Source organism: Leopardus geoffroyi, chromosome B2, assembly GCF_018350155.1.
Source record: "Leopardus geoffroyi isolate Oge1 chromosome B2, O.geoffroyi_Oge1_pat1.0, whole genome shotgun sequence".
Taxonomy (NCBI): domain Eukaryota; kingdom Metazoa; phylum Chordata; class Mammalia; order Carnivora; family Felidae; genus Leopardus; species Leopardus geoffroyi.
In genome coordinates, this window is record NC_059332.1 from 148,967,721 (window position 1) to 148,989,955 (window position 22,235).

The 22,235-nt window shown below is 49.8% G+C and overlaps 1 protein-coding gene and 1 pseudogene across 2 annotated transcripts in view; both read right to left on the reverse strand.

Moving 5' to 3' along the window:
• The window catches only part of LOC123609371, a 55,728-nt pseudogene extending 39,638 nt beyond the window's left edge, over positions 1–16,090 (reverse strand).
• The window catches only part of PDE10A (phosphodiesterase 10A), a 618,961-nt gene that overhangs the window by 433,263 nt on the left and 163,463 nt on the right, over positions 1–22,235 (reverse strand). The gene's annotated exons all lie outside the window — the stretch shown is intronic.

Below are 22,235 nucleotides of genomic sequence, written 5' to 3' on the forward strand. Positions count from 1 at the left end.
CTCCTTGCCCCCTCCACCTCAACCACACTGTCCTCCCTGCGGTCCCCAGACACGCTCAGCACATTCCCACCTCCCAGCCCTGCCCTTCCTGCTCCTCTACCCTTGCCCCAGATCTCCGCCCGGCTTAGTTCCTCCTTGTGTTGGAGCTTCCCTTAGATGCTGGCTTCTCAGAGACACCTTCCCTGACTAGTCTTTGTACAGCACCATAGCCTTCCACGGTCATGTTCCTTCTTGGTGCTATCATCAGCTTGCTTACTGACCACCATTCCTAAGTGGAACGTTGGTTCCTTAAGTCCAGGGATCTTGTCTTTGTTCACAGACGCGGACAGAGAAGGAGAAACAACTGGAACACACGTACCCGAGACCTTGGAGACCCCGCTCTGTGCAAAGGTATTTGTAGGCGGGCGGCGGGGGTGGGGCAAGGAATGATGTTAATGGGAAAAGAGTATCTTATTCAGGCGCAAAGGGGAAGAGACTGGCTTTGGGCAGGGAGCACAGTATTCCTTGTTTATTAGGGATTGGACTAAGGCTAAGCCAAACAGAGGCGGAACTAAGAATCCAGGAAGACTAGAGTTGCATAAGAGTTAAAAGTCTAAGCGACAACACAGTGTTGAAGAACAAAGTCAAGGAACCAATATTACACAACTTCAAGATCACTCTAAAGGTGCAATACCACAGACAAAAGAGGAGACAAACAGACCTACGGAGTAGAACAGAGAATCCAGAGATAGACCCACACAAATACAGTCGACGGATCTCTAACAAAGGTGTAAAGGCAATTCAATGGAGAAAGGGGGTCTTGTCCACACAAGGTGCCGGTACAGGTGGGAACCCATGTGTAAAAATATGAATCTGGACACTGACCTTATGTCCTTCACAAAAGTTAAGTCAACATGGATCATCGACCTAAAGGTAAAATGCAAAACTATGAACCTTCTAGAAGATAACAGACAAGAAAATCTAAAGTGACCTTGGGTTTGGTGATGATTTTGTAGACGCCACACCAAAGACACAATCCATGAAAGAAAGAATTGAGAAGCTGGAGGCCGCCCGGGGGGCTCAGTTGGTTGAGCTTCTGACTTCGGCTCAGGTCACGATCTCGCGGTTTGTGAGTTTGAGCCCCGCATCGGGCTCGCTGCTGTTCGTGCAGAGTCCACTTTCAATCCCCTGTCCCCCTCTCCCTCTGCCCCTCCCCTGCTTGCATGCTCTCTCTCAAAAGTAAGTAAAACACTTTAAATAAATTTTAAAAAAGAATGGATAACCTGGACTTCATTAAAATTACAAAACTTCTGCTCTGCGAAAGATACCGTCTATAGAATGACAAGACAAGCCACAGACTGGAAGAAAACATTTGCAAAACGCACATCTGATAAAGAACTGTATCTCACATACACAAAGAACATTCACAACTCAACAACAACAACAACACGACACGACCCAAATAAAAACTGGCAAAAGAACTGAACGGACACCTCATCGAAGAAGATACGCCAATTGAAAATAAGCACATGAAAAGATGCTCAGTACCCTGGGTCCTCGGGGAGATGCAAAATAAAACAGCCATGAGATGATAAGCAAGACGGAACCCTAACGTACAGCATAGGCTTTAGTTAGTAATAACGTATCGATATCGGTTCAGCGCTTGTGACAGATGTGCCACGCTCATGGAAGATGTTAAAAGTAGGGCAAAGGGGGCGGGGACAATGGCAGAGGAGACCGACGGGAATGCTCTGTGGTTTTTGCTCCATTTTTTCTGTAAACCTAACACTGCTCCAAAAAATTTAAAATCTATCAAAAAAAAAAAAATAGGGGCACGGACAGGAATATTTTAACTTAGGGCTAGGCATACACGGCCAGTAGTTCAAAAATTAATGTCATCTTTCTACAATCACCTAATGACAAAGAACTATGGCGGCGGGATCACGGAGGAAGAGGGTGGCAGTGTGGCCGTTGTTCATGCAAACACACCAAATGGGGATGGGACGTGTGGGCTACCTTTAGGTCATTCTTGTAGCATTGTATTGACTCGGCTCATCTATTTTACTGACAAACACATATTTAAAGGACTTCAGAATTTCTTTTATTTTCTAACCAATAGAAGTCCCATCGAAGGAAAGTGTCTGCAACTGTTCCCTGTTTGGTAGGAAGGACCCCGGCGGGCACAGTGGAGGAAGGATGGCCGCCCTCGATATCTGTGAAAAATTATATCTTTATTGGGGCACCTGGGTGGCTCAGTCAGTTAAATGTCTGACCTCAGCTCAGGTCATGATCTCACGGTCCATGAGTTCGAGCCCCACGTTGGGCTCCATGCTGATGATGCAGAGCCTGCTTGAGATTCTCTCTCTCTCCCTCTCTGTGTCCCTTCCCTGCTCTCTCTCTCTCTCTGTCTCTCAAAAATGAATAAACTTAAAAAAAATAAAAAAGAATGTGATCTTTATTTCAGTGCAAATGAAACTGCTCAAAAACAGCAGAGTGTACAAAAAGACGAAAGCAAAACGCTCGAGTTATTTTACACGAATGACCTTATAGACTATCCTGGGCCAAATATTTCAAATGGGCTTCCCGTGGGAGGGATTAGTCCCCTAAGACAGTGAAGTCCCAGCTGAGAACTGAACGTTACTCACGTGGTGCACACTTACCACCACACTTATCTCTACCCTTCTCCCCACCCGCTGGTCTCTGTAAGAAGTCGGGGCCTGGTAGGAAAAGTAAAAACTCACTACGAAGAAGATAAAATTCCATTCTACTGAGTCAGAATTCCTGTCCTCAGAAATAGACGATGTAAAGTCTTTTCAGGAGCACCTGTTTTGCCCTCGATCCCCCTGGATCACGCACCTGGACGGGGACCCCATGGGCCGGCGGGGGCACCAGCTTCCCGGGCACCGGGCTCTGCTCTCGCTTAGCTCCGTGGCTCCCCGCGATCATGTGCCACGAGCTTTACCAGGAGCGGGGAGGGGGGAGGCTGAGCCCTTCGGGCAGCTATCAGTCACTCGTACCCCCGGCCCTCTGTCCAACCTCCTGGGGCGTCCCTGCCTACCGCGCCCCCCCGCGCCACACACCCCATTACTCGAGATTCCAGGGGCGCACCGGCTACTTCTGCGCGGCCCCGCCCCTCCGGCGAGTCACAAACAGGGACAAATGGGCCACAGGCTGGCATTTCGCGTTTTTGCTTCTGTCTGGAGCTCTCCGGTGTTAAAAGAGAGCAGAGACCAGGTTTTAAAGATTTCCACATCCAAGTCCCTCGAAGGAAAAGGAGGTGTGCCCAAAAGTGCACAAAATCATAGCAACTAGCATGTTTCCGGCATTTACTACGGGCCAGCTGCTGGGACCGGCATTTCACTCACACTATCTCATTTTGTCTTCACAAAATCGGTTTAAAACAGGGATGAGTTTCGTTGTACAGATCCAAACACGGCGTCTCACAAAAAAGTAGAACCGGCCTGACGTCTCAATGATAGAGGCAGACAGGATCCAAACCCTGGCTGACTCCGTGTGCTGGTGTTGTTCACGACCACGCAGCTCCACTCTGTAGGCGCACTCGCGGCACACTCACACGCACACACACTCACAACACACAGCACCTGCACACTCACACCCACACACGCGCACTCCCGTTCACTCACGCTCAGACACGCACGCGGACTGGTTTCCCATTTAACAACACGATCACCTAACACTGACCCCGTTAGACCGTCCGAGAACTGGTCTCTCCCAGACACCACCCCACTCTCAGAGCACCTCGAAAACGAAGGTGATTTTATCACTGGAGTTTACAGATCACTGGGAGTAAGGGAAACTTTCTGGCACAAGGAACTCCCGGTACCGATGAAAAAGATCCACCAAACTAGCAATGAATAAACACAATGTGCCATTGTTTTGTGCTGCACACAGTCCTACAGCAGAAAAAAATTAAATTTATACAGATACTGTATTAGAAAAGCCAACCTTATGTGACACGGGCTTATTTTAGAGCACTGTCAAAACAGAACTGTCATTTCAACGTCAAAAAGGGAGTTCATTTTTCTGCATCTCCATACCCCGTTCTTGCCAACAATTGTTCCCGTCATCTCGCGGCACCTGAACTGAATTTTCTGGAGGTGGTTCTGAAGGGGCTGTGGCAAAAGGCACCCCCTCTGGAGGGGAACCTGCCAACACCTTTGTCTCGCTCTTTCCTCCACTTTTTCCCCCGCTCCTCCTGCTGGGAAGTTGCTAGCTCTTCTCCTGTCCTCCGCGTGCCCGTTTGCCATCAAGCTGTCTGAGGACAATGGTGACGGCTAGTGACCCTCGTGGGCTGTCACACTGAAGCACCCGGTGTGGCCGTGCTGGCGACTCAGGGGTCCTTGCGGGGCATCACTGGCCTGGATCAAAATGGGCCAGCACCCCACATCGATTCCTCACTCTCCTGCCTGGAAAGGTCATGGATTGTGACCCGGGCACACAAAGGAGGTCAAAAAAGAACGACCCTACAGTCCGTTCCTCCCCACGTGCATTCAGATTGTCCTTTGGGTCAGGCCTGCATCTACGATACGCATTCGGGATTTGGGGTTTTGTCGATTTTCACCTTTGATTTTCTCGACGTTCGTCCGCAAGTTGCTGAACTCAACACAATCAAAACGGAACTCTTGATTTTACAACCAGATTGCATCTTGCACACCTCTCTTCAATTCGCCTGAAATTTGGAGAAAAGATTTCCTCCCATCTTGTTGGCCACTCGCTTGCTCAACTGGGCCAAACAGAGCTTTTCCCCCAGATGCTGGAGCCAAAATCTTTCCTCTGGTCCTGCCCAGAGTGTACGAGTAAACCCACCAGGGCCATGCGTGCGAATCAATTACAATTCGGTAATGTCATTTAGAATGAAATACCCCAATCATCCCTAGATGCCTTCCATGACGGGGCTTATTTTTTGTTTTTCCAAACCCAGATCGCTTCTTTCCCCTCAAGTTCATGACACCGAAGCTGTGGATAAACCAGGCCAATTCTTCTGTAGAATGCTCTACTTTCTGGACCTGACCCGTGGTGCCATTTTATCTTCTAGCCCCCGCAATTCCTGCCTACTGGACGTCAGATACAAAGAGGGTCCCCTAATCATTTGTCATCCACACCGCAGTACTGTTGTCAGTGAAGAAGGGATTCATTACTACCTACACCTGGATAACAAGCATGACACAGGAAAAGGTGTGGACAGCAAACAGACGTGTGCTGACCCTTGGTCTAAAGGCTTGAGTCGAGTCTGGGTGAGCTACGGGGCAATACTTCTAAGGTGACACTGTGTCTTTCACCTTGTCACAGTGCTGAGTTTGATTACTTGGTGAAGTGGTGATCATCGGATCCTCTAGTGCACGTGCATGGTTTCACTATTTGCAATTAATACCTAATTTGTGGGGTGATTATTTTATAGGGCACCTTGAGGATATCTTCTCTCCAGCACCTTGCACCTAATTGTTTTGGGACCCACTGATGAAACTTATCAATGCTATTATTTCCTTGGGGCTCGCGGAATGGTGTTTTCTAAGTCCGTCCTTTATCCTGGATGTATTACAGTTTGTATCTTTTTCATAATGAAGAGCTTCCTCTCAATATTCAGAGAAAACTTAGTCCCTCCTACAAAGACAAGGCAGAGTCCTCCCCTTTAGTCTACATGTTCAGGTTGAGGACTTGGGATGACAGTCACCTCAAATCGGGATTCAATTTTTAATATGATCATAAGGTATATCACAGTCTGAAAATGTAGCAAATGGCTAAAGCATTGTAGTCAGTATTAAAATGGAAATAGACGTATCTAGAACATACACTTGGGTGCCTGGGTGGCTCAGTCGGTTAAGTATCTGACACTTGATTTTAAGCATCCGACTCTTGACTTCAGTTCGGGTCATGATCTCATGGCTTATGGCTTTGAGCCTCATGTCAGGCTCTGCGTCGACAGTGCAGAGCCTGCTTGGGATTCTCTCTCCCCTCTCTTTCTGCCTCTCCCCTGCTCTCCCTCTCCCAAAATAAATGACTAAACTTAAAACAAAGAGAATATGCTCTTGATCTTTGGTCTTAACATAATGAAAGCCAAGTGCTATGTCTACACCCCGAATGTGGCTTGTTTCTGAGCAGAGAGCAGAACATGTTATGGTGTCCTGTGAGTGTTGTGTTTCCTTCACTCCATTTGGTAGGATATAATCTAAGTATTCTGAGCAGAGAGCAGTCAAGGTAGGTGAGGGTGTCAGTAAATTCAGGTCATGTTCTATTAGTGGGAAAACCTTCAAGTTAAAGGTTCATAGAGTTAGTAATTTTCTCCTCTTTCCATTCAATTGAAGAAATAGTTATTGAAGTCCTGCAGGGTGCCAGATATATGCTATGCTTTCGTACATATTTGTATCTATGTCATAAAAAAAAAGTCCATGCTTAGCTGGAAAGTCTGGAAACTCTCAAAGTGTAAGATTCTGTTAACATTACATGTCTCAAAAACATTCTAATCATCAAGACTGATTTTAAAAACATAGTAAAGGGGGTGCCTGGGTGGCTCAGTGGGTTAAGCGGCTGACTTTGGCTCAGGTCATCATCTATATGGTTTGAAAGTTCAAGCCCAGCGTCGGGAAGGCTTTCTGCTGTCAACACAGAGCCTGCTTTGGGTCCTCTGTCTCCCTCTCTCTCTGATCCCCCCACTCTCACATGATTTCTCTCTCTCTCTCAAAAATAAATAAATATTAAAACACACACACACACACACACACACACACACACACAAAGCTCCTAATTATATTTTGCCCATTTGCTTCAAAAAAGTGGGTCGGGTATAGTTAAATCAAGGTGGGAGTTAAATCAAGGTGAAACTGTAACAGAGACATTGTGGGGAAAACCAGGCACAGACTCAGCAGAGTCTTTTAAATGTCTGGTGTTTCTATCGCCTGGGCCCGGTGGGTCCCAGACAGAGCTAAGGCGTTCTGTCCTGTGTGTGTTAGAACGTGGCCATTTTGGTCACTTCCAGACCTCACAAGAAGACAGAATCCAAGCATTCATGTGTTTGCAGAACCCACACCATCGTTCAAAGTTTCCAAATAGCAGTTGTCTCTTCAGATGGTGGCCGAAGGAAGATGTGTGGGTGGGGAGGGAAGAATCTGGAATCCACCACAAAATGTGCCACTGCCTCAACATGGAGAGCAAAACTTGAAAATCTTCATGTGAAAATATAATTTTTTAATGGTGTCAATCATCAAAATTAACTCTAAACCAGTAGCATGCTAAGAGGTGTTTAATTAATTTGAATGAGGATGCGAGACTGGTGACAAATTAATGACAATGGAACTCCATGGGAACATCGACCATTTAAATTTAAATGCTGGCCAAAAACAAACCAAAAAGAAAAAAGAAAAACCCCAAAAAACGCCAAAGCTGGAATTTCCAAGGCAGCCTCCAAAGCCCACCTCCAATCTGGAGCTCAGATCAGGCTTCTGCAATGAAGGGTAAAGTGAAAGAAAAAAACACAGTGGCTGGACAACCGGACAGAGAGGGTAGGTCTGTGCCTCTGATGGCTGTTACCACTGCCTCCTGCCAGCTGCGGGTGGGCTTTGTCAGTCTGTGTGTGTGAGTGTGTGAGTGTGTGAGTGTGTGAGTGTGTGAGTGTGTGAGTGTGTGAGTGTGTGTGTGTGTGTGTGTGTGTGTGTGTGTGTGTGTTGGTGGGAGATTTAAAATCTTACCAAACCAAGGAGTCTGTGTAAAATACATAAGCCGCATAGGGGAGCAGAGTTTAGAGGTAAGTTTCTTCTTACAGTTTTTGAAGTCTGTGTTTAAGGGCAATTTGTTTGTCCTGCGTTTTGGTGACATCTAACTTCATCTCGTTCTTCCTCAAATAACAGGAAGGACTTCCCTCGAAGAGGCTTGTCTTTTGTGTGGAATTTATTGCACCTCTGTCCACAAAGCAATGGTTCACCCATCCGCTAATGAGGCCATCCATTCAATCAATATGCCCTGAACGTCCATGTGATTAGCGTCACGCCAGATTTGAACGGTGTCCCCCACGGTCTTCTTACCCAAGAGGTGACCCCTTTCATCATGAACCATCTTCAGAAACGGATGGTGATTGTCTTTTAGACGTGACAAGTGAAGTGAGTACGTGCCTGGGCCAGACCACCTCCTTCCCTCTTTTACAGATATGAATATTCTTACTAAATGGATGTTAACTCTGGGGAGCGTAAGCGCCCAAACCCTTTATGTGTGGACCATAGAAAACATGTTTGTTCCTGCTTTTTGGCCCACGTTTTACATTGTTAACCGGGTCATCTGGACGGTGTGGTGGCTCCTCTGGGACGTCTGTCAGGCTATTCCTGTTTTGTTCTTGTGAGCGCATACTGAAGACAAATCCAATGGCAGACGTCCTGGAATTTCACATTTCCCCAGGAGTAGATTTCAGTCACTCCTAGTTCGAGAGAGAGAGACCCTCGGCACTTTCTTTCTGAGCAGATGTGCTCAGAATCCTGGGTTACTAGCTCCATAAACCAGGCTGGGGAATTTTTCAAAAACAAGCATACTCACGTGACTCACCAAGCAAGGAGGGACGACCCTGTGAGCCCCGAACTTGAGCAGGAGGGAAGAAGCCTAGACTTTGCCGGTACTTGCCGGAAGCTGAGGGATGCATAACTCGGGCTCCTTCTCCTCGTGAGGGACTATATCATGTCACAGGAGCCTGGGGACCGTCTGCCCGTAAAAGTGCAACGAAACCGGGAAACTGCACACTGAGAGCTGGAAACATCACCACGTGGGGGGGGGGGGGTGCACACACAGAAGGGCTCACGGGATTCTGGACCGAGAGCCCCTCTGGTCCCCATACAACAGCCTGAGCCCCAAAAGGAACTCCACGAAGTGTGGTCGGCTAAGCCTCAGAGCTTCTTCCAGAAGCCGGTGGTAGTGATGATTGACCTACATAGCTGGAAGGCCCTTGCGAACCTACAGTCAAATCCCCCCATGTTAAGGTTGGAGTTTACGGTCCTGGTACCATGACGTCTAGCTTAACGTAACTCAGGGAAGGGAAGTGACTTGTCCACGGCCACACTGTCAATTACTGGCCAAGGTACAACTAAAACGATGCCCCGTTTGGTACCGCTAGAGCAATAGATTGGAAGAGGTTACTGAGGATGATTCCCCACACCTACAGACTGCATTGCCATTTTGAATCCATCTGTAAGGCAACATACGGCCTGAGGGGACACAGGGGGGGCCCCCATTGCTGTCATGGAAATGATGAGGTAAGAGACCACTGAAAAGTGAAATTACTCTTGGAACAGAGCTGGGCTAGAGTCTCCATCCCCCGGATCCCATGCTGGAACACCACTATTGCACCAGATCAGAGGCTCACTATAAAAGCATTCATTTTTAGCAGTCATCTGGCCTGCTTAGATCTTTCTTAAGTTTATTTATTTATTTTGAGAGAGAGAGAGAGAGAGCGAGAGAGCAGGGGAGGGGCAGAGAGACAGGGAGAAACAGAATCCCAAGCAGGCTCTGCGCTGTCAGCACAGAGCCCAATGTGGGGCTCGAACTCACGAACTGTGAGATCATGACCTGAGCCGAAACCGAGAATCGGACGCTTAACCAACTGAGCCACCCAGGCACCCCCCTGCTTAGATCTTATAAACGGCCGTGTATCATCAGCGCTCACGAATTATTCTCTGAAATCTCTTAAGCAGATGTCTGTCTCTACCGAGAACTTGACTCGTGTAGGGGTCCATAGCGGAGCCCTGAGTACATCAGCATCACGGAAACGGGCAGCATTTCAAATCATCCCCTACTTTTTGCTTTCTCTGGTTCACGGTGACTTGGCTAAGGAGCTCTAAGGCAACATTTTGCGTTGAGATACAGGAATTGCTAAATTATTAGGACACAGTCACCGTCTTCACACGAAGATACAAACACCCACAAGTTGAAACACATTTTTGAGCCAAATCAGCACTGTATCTCTAGTTAATGCTTGTTAGGTATTTTGCTATGGAGCCATGGGGACAAAGGTTTCTACAGCAGAAGCTTCTAGCTTTTTGTGTTTTCTCCTATCAAAGATCAAAATAAAAGCCGGTCTGAGCTACGAGGTTGTTTCTGGTTTGGTGATCTGTCAATGGTCACTTCGAGTCATGAATGAGATGGCCTCTCCCCCAAGTGACCCAATGGGTCCTCAAGGTGGGTGGTCATGATACCGACACAGGAGAAGCGCATGCAGAGAAGCGGTGGGTGAAGGTGATTCTTTTGGTTGCTGTTAAGCGCGTTGAGCAAAAAGGCGTGTTATTCCAGCGATCCCCGTGACCATCACTGCATCACTCAGGCTGAGTCTCTCTCCTCCCCTCAATTATCATCTTAGTAGCCATCCACTCATCGCCCTGCCTTAGCCTCTCCTCCTGGAAGCCATCTGCCTCCTGCTGTGAGGTTCATCTTCCTCCCACATGACTTCTGCTGCACACACAACAATCCGGAGGGGCTACCAGCCTGCTGCATCAGACCCGATCCACGACCCACGGTCGAGCTAACATCCACCTCTACGTTCCGTACTTCACAGCTGGGACCTGGTTCTGTGATCACCTGGACTGAAATGCCTATTAACTCAACTCTTGCCCCAGGCTCCTGCAGGGACACTTAGATGCTGACACGAAAACCTCTGCCCTCTGGGGGACACGGGTGTGCCAACACATAAATGATGATTCTGCTCGGGAGGGGTAGGCTGAGCTCAGTGTCAAGTTCAGCCACTCCTTCCATGAGCTTATACAATCATCGGGAGCCTCTTTAAGAAAAACATGACAGATGTATGACTATGAAATCAGGTCCTGGACCTTGCAGGGGCCTGTGCACGTGACGTGTCCTCACGCGTAGGCTTTATTAACTTCATGGACAATCTGCCGCCCGGCTCAATTTACGTGTGCGGACACTGCAAGGCGGGTGCCCTGACCACCCACCACCAGCTCTTTATCTCGCTCCAAAGACTTTGATCTAGTATGTTCCACCTACAGGCTCCTTTCCCTAGCCAAATTCTACCAACTGGACCGGACCCCACGCATCCCGACTTCTCCATGAAGACACCCCTGATTGCATTATTTTCCCTTCATTCTCTCTCTCTTCAATGTCCTAATGCTAATGGTGGCCCTACACCTACATACAGGGTCTCACGAAAAACGTTTGGATTGTTCCGGGTTAGACTTATTGGGGCAAGTTGATGATCAGTTCTAAGAGGGCATGATTTGGTTTTATGGCTTAACGTCCAACATATGATGGATGCTTACGGCTTGCTTGCATCACAAGGAATGGTTGACCTTGACACTTCCACCTTCAAAACCAATGCTTAGTGGCACCAGGGGGCATATTTTTCACAGTGCATGCGGTCCTACCAGGTGAATCAACTCTGAACATAAACTGGCATCCTCCCCCCAGATTTATCTGCCCCACACTTCATTCTCTAGGATTGCGTGTGTGCTCTGCTCTCTTGTCATTCTACTTTATTCTCCTTGGAGGGGGAGGGGGTTGTCTCAATGCCTCTCATGACTTCAACTGTTTTGTATGTGTGAGGACCCCAGATCTATATTTCTAGGCCAGCACCTCCCCCCCCCCCCGAGCTCCCAGCTCCTTTATCTAACTATTCTGTCACATCTCTGCGTCCCTAAGGAAACCATACAGATCGAATCCATAACTACGTACAGGAACGCGGCCGTGAAAAAGACAAAACCTAAAAAGTGTGTTTGAACCATTCTGATGTCTGTGCGTCTGTGCTAGGTGAGAAGCTCCCCAAAGGCAGAGGTGAGTCTCGTCCATCTGTAAATGCTTAGCACGTCACCTCATCTGGAACAGATAGGAATTACGCAAGTCTCTGGATTACTAAATAATGTGCAAAAACATGAACAGTTCCTGCTGTGCGTTGCGAAAAATGGTGCTGCATCTAAATGCTCACTTGGAGTCTTCATGGGTCACAGGCTCTACCGTGTTCCAGTCAAAGATGTCTTCGGATGGGGTGCCCATCACGCTCCCCCCCATCTCCAGCATATATTCTTTTTTTTTAATTTTATTTTAATATTTATTTTTGAGAGACAGAGCGAGACAGAGCATGAGCAGGGGAGGGGAGGAGAGAGACGGAGACACAGAATCCAAAGCAGACTCCAGGCTCTGAGCTGTTGGCACAGAGCCCGACGCGGGGCTCCAACCCCCGGACCGCGAGATCATGATCTGAGCCGAAGTTGGGCGCTCCACCGACTGAGCCACCCGGGCGTCCCCAGTATGTATGTTTCCATACATACAGGTACGGTTACTAGAACTGGCAGAACCTTGCATTTTCCTACCTGGAGGAGGCATGCTTGAATTCGGCTCCCAGCGCCCCTCCCTCGCCCCCTCCTGCGCTGGGCCTCCTCACTGTACTCTGTATGTGACTCGCTTGTAAAAAAAAAAAAAAAAATCTCTACTTCTCCCTCCTTCCTACATGAAAGAACCGTTGTTTTTGACACCAAGAACGTAAAGGTAGATGTTTTCGGAGAAGGCACTAAAAAATGAAAGGAAGAAACAAACCTGTGTTTAACCAAGAACCGTTCTTCAATTTGATTTCACTTTATGAGTGAAAACATGAGTTTAACAAGTTAAATACTAAGGAACCCCAGAAATAGGTGTGCTCGGAGGGTGGGCTGATGGGGTAGGTTGATCGGAAAGATTTAATGGGAAATATTTTATCAAAACAATGACTCATCCTATATTCAAAGGTCCTCGAATTGTAATATTTTCTTCCGAATCCACGTTACAGTGTTGACAGCTGCTCCAATGTACTTGAATTCCATCCTGATGTTATAATTTTCTGACTTTCAACCACTCGTTTGTTTTCATTTGTTTTGTTTCGTGTTTTGGTCCCTAGGCGGGCTAAGAAGACACAAATGCTCATGCTGTGTTATTAAGAGGTACCAGGTGGGGGACAGATGGCCCACCCTTAGAAGAGGGGTCCGTGACGGAGCCCCCACCTCACCAGAAGCGCTCCAAGGAAGAAGGGGTCTCTGGAAAAGTGGCCAGGGTCCACTTCCTCTAAGGTCAAGAAGCTATGGAAAGCCCGAGGTGCTGACAGGTGGGGTGCCTGGTGAGGGGGGCAGAGGGTGAGGGAGAAAGGCACGGGGCGCACTCCAGGGTGCAGGGGGGGGCTGGGGGCACAGTGCGATGGGGGGACAGCCTGGCAGAGCGAGCATGGAGCCAGGTGTAGAAGCCCGTCCTGCCCTTTAACGTGGGAGTGAACTTTGGACGGCGGCAGGGTATCCCCAGGGTGCCTGGGGCAAAGAGGACGCACCTGTCCCGGAGGAGAAGGCTCCAAGCAGGTGGCACAGCGACTGGGAGCGCCTGGGCCACCGTGGCCTAGTGCAGGTGTCCAGGGGATGAGACCAGCCTGGGCCGCCCTCCCGGCAGGCACCTCCGTGGGCCCAGCACCTGGAGCTCCAGTAGCTCAGATGCAGGGGGGAAGTGGGAGAGGGCCAAACACCAAGGACAAAAGACAAATGAAAGGAAATGACTGTCTAAAAGTGAAAAGGCCCCAGTGGGGGAAGAAAGAGCCACCTCCTCCAGCCACAGAGCAGGCCAGGGAGTCCGTCTTTCTTCTGGGTCACCCTCCCCTCCAAAGGGCTTTCTCCCCATCTCAAAACCCATCCCCTACCTCACCAGTCCCCCCCCCCCGCCCCCTCCCCAGCCAGGAATCCCTTTGAACTCGATTTACAAGTATATTTATTTATTTTTTGAAATGTTTATTTATTTTGAGAGAGAAAGTGTGCAAGTGGGGGAGGGGCCGAGAGAGAGGAGAGAAAGAATCCTAAGCAGGATCCCGACGCAGGGCTTGAACTCACGACGAACTGTGAGATCATGACCCGAGCCGAAACCAACAGTCAGACACTCAGCCGACTGAGCCACCCAGGGGCGCCTACAAGCATATTTAAATAATGTTTTAAGGTGTCAGGAATGAAAGGGAGGGGTCCTAAAATGGCCCGAGAGGGCGCCTGCCTCAAGGCCTCACCTGTGGGTCTCCCCTTCGTACCTTCTGCTTCAGTCCATCAACATGGCCTCTCATGGCCAGTGAATGTGCATTTTTAGGTCATTCCCATTGAATTAGGTAATATTTGGCAAAGCTGACTGAATCCTTTGGGACTTCTTTATCATACTTAAATGTCTCAATAATTTATTTAAACAAGAGTCTGTGAAGCAACACAAGAGGTGAGGGACAGGGTCAGGTTTGCAATCCATCACCCCGGGGCTGAGCCCTGACCCTCCCTGTTCCTGAGTTCTGCAGACACTGCTCGCATGACTTCATGTCTCAGCCTATTCCCTCATCCAAAGGAAGAGAAGAATCTCGTACATCTTACGCTTCTGAACAGTCAGATAAGAGCCTATTTCCAGCACTCACCATTGAATTGAATGCATATTATGATCAATAATATTGATCACGTCAAACATTAGCTCTTCCTCGGCTTGCTCCCACCCCAAGGTGTTCTGTGGGGTCCTTTCCTTTCAGGAAATTTGAACCGTCCACACCTCGTTGAGTTCCTCTGGAATACACACAACAGTTGGCCCCATACGTTTACCGTCCAAAGAATGAATTAAACTAGTGGCAGCGTAAGACGTTTCAACCTCGACTTCCAGAATTCTGAGATCTGATGTAAGAGAAAGTCTACAGTTTACCCATTAGAGCCCGGATGGGTGGCTCCTGTTTCCAGAGCCGAGGGCTATCCGCCTTAGTCTAACCCAGATGAGGCCTCCCCCTACCCTGCCCTCTTTGACCACGTGACTTGTCCTTGTCCCACGTGATGGAAACGTGGCATCGGTACATCCAAAGATCTGTAAGAGGGTAAGCTCTTCGTGCTTTGAGATCGCCACCTGAAATCGTCAGGATCCCTGTCCAGAATCGCCGCAGACACAAAGGGGCCAGTAACGTCTAATGTTCATCCCCTCAGGGACCCGCCCTTACGGATGCCCATACAGAGCACACCTGCTATTTCTGTGCCCACGTTAGTCTCAGGATGTTACCCTGGGTTGTACTGACATGTTGGAAAGTTAGCCTGGGCTGATGGAAGCTTGTCCATTCTCAACCCAGTGATCTAGTGACCCTTCTCATCCGGAGCCCCTGGACCTAGGAGCCACGTTTATTAAGCTTGGAAATGTGGGCAACATGATTGTGTTCATTCTTTTGGTCCAAAAATAAATTTCAGGGTTTTTTTTTTTTTTTTAGGCCTTCAAGTCTCTTCAGTGGTCAGCTAACATTACGAAAATAAACACTTTTAGTTTTAGAATATAAACGTCAATGTGGGCCTAATTAATTAGTTGAATTTTGCCAGATTACACATTTTACGCATTATCTACAGATCCCTCGCCACCCCCAGGGGTTACGTTCTCGAAATGTTCCTCGACTGGCAAAACCCAGGCCCCTGAGCACAGAGGCACTCGAAGAACAACGTGTCAGAGGAAAATAATAAAAATAGTATCGAGCATATTTTTTATAAAAAGCAAAGCACATTGCCAGAGGCACCCATTTCTATGATATCACAGATTCTTTAGTGATAAAAACCCAGTAAGGACCCTTCCTCCAGAAACACGTGTCAGGTTTACCATCAATGGTATAGTGAACAGGTGGCACTTGATTCGGTCATCGTTGGACTGAAACGTAACATGTTCTAAATCTTCCTGATCCCCTATTGAAGAGTTAAAGGTTTGGCAAAAACGACTGTGTAACTGCTTGGCCTTTAAAGAAAGGATCAAACAAGCAAGAATACCCTCTCTGGGCTTGCCCTCATCTGTGTGTTCTCACGCCAGGGTGTGAACTGGCGATGTTCTACACCCCTCGCGGATGTGCCCGCACGTCTTCCGGGGGCAGGATCAGTGTAGGTGGTGCTCTTTGGTGTCAAAGTTTTAACCGTGGGGTATAACTAAGGCAAAACCACCACGGTGAGAGGCTCCTGCATGGCATCGGTGTGGCATTTTACATGAATCGAGCACCTTTGTTCAAAGGACCCCCGTTCTTCCCATCTGTGCCAACCGGCCGGTGTAGCAGCCGCGGCAGGGGCAGGGGGACACCCGTCCCTTCCTGGGTCGCGCTCTGCTGCCCAGATGGTGTCAGGTCCTCCTGGAACATGGGGCCTTCATGGACCCTGAGGCTCATTTCCCATATGTGAACTGACACTGACTATTCTAGGTGTCCCCAGCGCAGCCTAGATGCTGCTGCTCATGTTTCTTTGGCATTTGGTGGACATGCCGTGTGGCCCAGCTGAGCTCCCGAGACCTTCCCGAGACTTGGTGACGGTCTTCCTCGGTGGGGCCACAACTCACAGAGGCCCCCGGCCCTTTCCTCAAACACTGTGAGCCACAGCCTTCTAGGACCTTCCTTGCACACGGATGACAAATGTACCTTTGAAACTAACCAGCTGCTTCGGCTATTGAATTTTATTTAGTAATTTTTTAAAGCTTATTTATTTATTTTTTGCAAGAAAGAGAGCAAGAGAGAGAGAGAGAGAGAGAGCGCACCAAGCAGGGTCCGTGCTGTCAGTACAGAGCCCTGTGCTGGGCTTCGTCCCATGAACCGTGAGATCATGACCTGAGCCACAATCAAGTCAGACGCTTAACCGACGGAGCCACCCAGGCGCCCCTTGCTTTATTTCGTAAATTTAAAAAGCAAGTTGATCATAAAACAACAGGAATTGAAGTGCTTGAACTGATCCCTTATAACCTTATTTCTCTGCACACAGCAAACACATGGGTATCACATGCTACCGTGAGGGACACTGTCCAGTGACTAGGCACTATGTATCAGATTTTGCAAGTTCCCCGTCCTTCCATCACAGAGACAGCTTGGGGACCAGCGTGAGTCACCACCCCATCCAAACGTACGGACAACTTGAGAAGACATTCCTCCCGTCGGCCACCGATCATTTTAACGAGTGCACTTGAGTCTCTCTCAGAAAGAAACAAGCCCACACTGTGCATAAGTCAAAGACAGAGACACGGGCAAAGCCTGCATATTGCTCGATACGAGCAGGGAGCCCGTGGACAGGCGGGACGCTGGCACGTGCTGGGATCTTCACCAAGCTGACAGAGGCAATCGCTGTCCTTCTGTATTCCTACGCCTCCCCGTGCACACGGGGCTGGCGTGGGCTCCTGAGGACATACGCTGTGTCCCGCCCCGTGTCCCCTGTGTTCCTTACATCCATGCATTTCCACCCCGTCTGCCGTGCAGTGCCGGCCGGGTCACAGCGGCCCTCTTGGCAGGAGAGCAGCGAGGACACTTAATGGAAATGGAAATTTGGAGAGGGGCCTTGGGGGCAGGCAGGGCTGGAGGGAGGCCGGGACCAGGATGGCACGAGATCAAGTCAGAGGTGTGGCTCGTGGAAATGCTGACGAAAAACTGGAAAGAAGAAAAGGGCAAGTTCAGCCTCAACCTCTCGCTTGTTTCGAGTTTTAGAGACATGTGAGGAGAACGTGCCCGACCTCCCCAAAGTCCTCTTAGAGACAGAAATTCGAGCCGAAGACACAGGGGGCTGCAGGGTTAGCGGGGACGGCTCCCGCACAGGAGGGTCACAACCCCGGGCGGTGCAAGGTGGCAGGGGGACATTTCAGTTTGGGGGGGGGGGGCTCCGTGGTTTCTGGAGCCAGGCGCGCCTCATGCCCGGCTCAAACGGGTCTGCAAAGCCACATCCCCCTTTTCTCTGCCACTAAGTCCAAAGCTCAGGCTTTCTGCCGAGGATGGACAGTTGCTGCAGGGCTGAGAGAGGGAGAAGGTCCAATATAAAGAAAAGGATTATATTCCAGAGGCCTCTCGTGAAGCCTTTCAGCGGAGGCAGACGGACCCCGCTGGGCGCGGCCAAATATTTCCATGGCCTCGTTTTCACCGCCTGTGTTCCCTTCCCCACCTTGCTTTGTGGTCATGCCGCCTCTTGCTCCAGGCCTGAGCTCACTTGCCTGGGAAAGCTCTCAGGAAGCTGCATCTTGGATGCCCCCCGGGTCCCGGGCGGTGGGAAGACCACCCTGGGTGGGCACACTGGGCACCGGTCACCTTTGCGGGCCAGAGGAGCCTTGGCTAACTGCCAGGAGCTCTGGGCTCCTGTAAGAACCACGCCAATTTGAAATGGGCCCCCGTTCTCCCGGTTCTACAGGCCACGGAGTAAAGCAAGTAGGGGAGGGAAGTGATGGACTGCACGGGCAGGTGTCGTCGAGGACGGAGAGGGGCCGGGGACGGGCGGGGACCGGGCCAGCCCTAATTCTACCGCTAACCCGGGGGCTGCAGAGAAACCTATGAACCGTTCTGGGCCCCCACTGTCCTCGCTGGAAACTGGAAAAGTTAGATCAGGTCACAAATCTTTTCCAGCCTGTGATTCTGTCTCAGTTTTTCTCCTGCCACGATTATGCTTGACAGGGGATAAGGAATTGTGGGGTTCCTTCTCATGGCTAAGGCTAAGGCACCACTCCAGACAGACGCAGGGGCCCAGTGTCCCGGCAAAGCAGAGATGCCTTTCGTCTTCGCTTGCCTAAGGCAATCAAAACAGGAGGTCCTTGCTTATTGTCAACTGATTTGCCCTCTGGCCTCTGCGTGGGTCACCGTGGAAAGCACTCTCCAAACCCCTCCGAACTCTCCTCCCCTGAAAACCACAAAGGCTGCGCGTTAAAACGGCAGGCTACCCAACATGGATGGAACTGGAGAGCGTTACGCCGAGTGAAATAAGTCATACAGAGAAGGACAGATTCCATATGTTTTCACGCCTATGTGGATCCTGAGAAACTTAACAGAAGACCATGGGGGAGGGGAAGAAAAAAAATGGTTAGAGAGGGAGGGAGCCAAAACATAAGAGACTCCTAAAAACTGAGAACAAACTGAGGGTTGATGGGGGGTGGGACGGAGGGGTGGGCGGGTGATGGGTATTGAGGACACCTGTTGGGATGAGCACTGGGTGTTGTATGGAAACCACTTTGACAATAAATTTCACAATAAAAAAAAAGAAAATGGCAGGCTACAATTTTTCTTTCACGTGAAGTACAAGACATTGTTGCTTGCTAACATTCTTTGACATAACACTGGCAACGTGGACGTTGAATAGAATTAGAGCATTCTACGTCCAACATTTTGTCACAGTGGGGCTCCGTTAAGGAGGTACATGACGCCTGTCAGTAAATCATCCCCAATGTTGGCCACTACAGATTCTGCAACAAATTATTTCAAAGTGCTAATAGCTAAGTATTCTTTGCTACAGGAGCAAAACGTCAGTGCGCCCAGCCCCTGTGGCAGAGAACCCTGCCCTGAGCTGGGAGGCTCTAAGGCCTGCAGCTTTGCAAGAAAATGAAGCTCTGTTCTTCCCTGATGGGGCAGCCGAGGCACTGGCCAGCCGGGCGTCCCGTGCAGCGTCCCTCCTGCCACCCATCCACCCTCCACCCTGCGGCTCTCCCCGGCCTCTATGTCTCTGCAGCACCTCCCTGGCACCCCATCCTCCTCACAGCCCCCCTCCGAGCCCTGTGCACCTGCTCGTCCCCGCTCTGCGCCCTCCCCCTTCTCGCGCCCACACGCAGGGCAGGGCCGGTCCAATCCCTCCTGGTGCATCCACCACCCCTAGCTCTCTCGCTGGGGGGCAGCGGCGCTGTGAGATTTCTGGCCCCACCGTGACTCCCAGCAAGCCTGTTGGGTGTTTAATGGACAAACCAAACAAAAAAGGATGCCTTGGGGCCACGTCCTAGCATTTGCAGGAAACGAGGCCTCGCCGCTTGGCTCCTCGCTGGCTCTGCCGTCCGGTGAAATGCACAACCACACGCACATTGAGATCCGCCACGGAAAGGGGGGAGTCAGGGGTCTTCACGTAGAAAACTAATGAAGCGACCCATGAAATGAGTTCCCAGAGGCAGCCGAAAGCACAAAGATAAATCCCCCAAACAACAGACTTGGTCTGTCCCCCCAGACAATGAATAAATTCACTCTGGGCGCAACATGATGGAATATGTTGGCCGGACGTAGAAGTCACTTGGCTGGCCGACCTTCCCGTGGGCTCTCAGAAGGCTCCACTCTGGACCAGGGACGCGTCCGTCGCCCCACCCCCAGAAGGAGGATTTCTCCATCAACACTCTGTGGTCTCAGACTTGGCAAGGCAGGTGGTTCAGGAGAGGTGAACTAGAATTATTCCCCCTGACCCATCTGTTTTGAAAACATTAAATTCGGACACAGAAGCAGAGAGAACACAGGCTTGCTCTGGGATCAACACGTAACCGTCTCAAGGCTTTTGTCTGTGGATATTCCCTCTTTCATCTTTGTGTAAACAAGATGTCCAAAGTCTATGCTGATGAGATTAAGCAGTTTGACATGTGACCACTGGCTGAATATTTTATGAATGTTGGTTCTCCGCTCCCTGAGGACACGGGAATGGGGCTTCGCTTCCCGTCCTGGCATCGTCTCCTCACGGTCTTGATTACTTGCCCACACTCCAACGTCTGCTGTTTGTCCCGTAGTCACCTCCTCAGAGTGCAAAACTGTCACTGACCAACTGTAACCCCCATGTGCAGAGTTGCGACAACACAGCATTGCTGGCCATGGCCCTGGATGTCCACATTCCGTCTCCAGGATCTACTGAACAGTTGACCAGCCTCCTGTGATGCTTCTCTGCCTGTAACCACCCAGCAGCCCACGTCCTGGGAACGCGTGCCTCTCCTCACCCCCTGTCTCCCTCTTGTCTCAGCAAGGACTTTCCCCCAGGACTCCACCCGCCTCTGGAAAGGACACTATGCCTTCTGCTCAAATTGCCTCTCCTGACCCCATCTTGGCAGCTGCTACGAGATTAATCTTCTGAACGTAGTTTCTTCATTTAACATTTGCCGGTTAAAAGAAGGCAAACGCAACACAAACGGTCTAGAAGCTAAGGTCCGAATGGCTCAGATGGGACGAAAGGCCACTAACAATCACATCAGATGGTCTTTCCAACCTGCCTTCCCCCTGTCCTCGTCACAAATCTTCGCTCAGGCCAAGCAGGCCTTGAGACAGCCGCAGGAAATAGCTTTTCCTGTCCCCACGCCCTCGCCTAGGCTGTGTTGACTGTCCCTCCACCATTCCGGAAGATTCACCAGAATCCCCCACCCTTCCTACTCGTTCCCTGGGCCACCCAGCCGTGCGGCCACCCTCCCCTCGGTCACCACTTGTCCTATCCATGTCCTGTGTGTGTCCTGCAGGCCAGGGTCCCCCTCCTCTGACCAGAGCAGGGAGACAGCAGGTTCACTAACCCACGGTGCTAGCAACCTGCCCCCACAGCTGGGGACCCCCGGCCAGCATGTGTGCTCATCTACAGAGTGTGCTCCCGATGGGGACATCCTCCTCACCAGTGCTCCCCTGACCACCTCCACTGACATAGTTCATTGTTAATTTAAACTTACACCGGGGCGCCTGGTTGGCACAGTCGGTTAAGCGTCCGACTTCAGCCAGGTCACGATCTCGCGGTCCGTGAGTTCGAGCCCCACGTCGGGCTCTGGGCTGATGGCTCAGAGCCTGGAGCCTGTTTCCGATTCTGTGTCTCCCTCTCTCTCTGCCCCTCCCCCGTTCATGCTCTGTCTCTCTCTGTCCCAAAAATAAATAAACGTTGAAAAAAAAAATTTTTTTAAATAAATAAATAAAAAAAAAATAAACTTACACCGATGGTTTTGGGTTGTAATGGGCCAATGTCTTCACTGTAAATCACCTCAAGTTCTTTGGGGAGGTGGGAAAGGTAGAAATAGATCCAGCTTCTGTCACTGACTTCTTTTCTCTCCACTCAGCCATTGGATTACCAATGCTGTAGGTGCCAGATAAGTATTTTTCAGAGGATAATAATACATTGTCCAGACAACACATTTTATTTCTCGTCTCCAGGTTCAGTGTTTTAAAGGGAAATAGATTTTTTTTTATTTCTTTTAACTTTTATTTATTTTTGAGATAGAGAAAGACAGAGCATGAATGGGGGAGGGTCAGAGAGAGGGAGACACAGAATCCGAAACAGGCTCCAGGCTCTGAGCTGTCAGTACAGAGCCCGACGCGGGGCTCGAACTCACGGACCACGAGATCATGACCTGAGCCGAAGTCGGCCGCCCAACCGACTGAGCCACCCAGGCGCCCCGGAAATAGATTTTTTAAATAACGTCAGTAAAACTGATTAGTGATCAATCAAGGAACACTGAAGATCCTGAAAGGGGAAAAAAGTGTCCTCTTACTAAATGAATATCCTACAACTCTAGGTGAAAGAGGAAAATTGACTTTTTTCCCACACTGACTAGCACTGTTCACG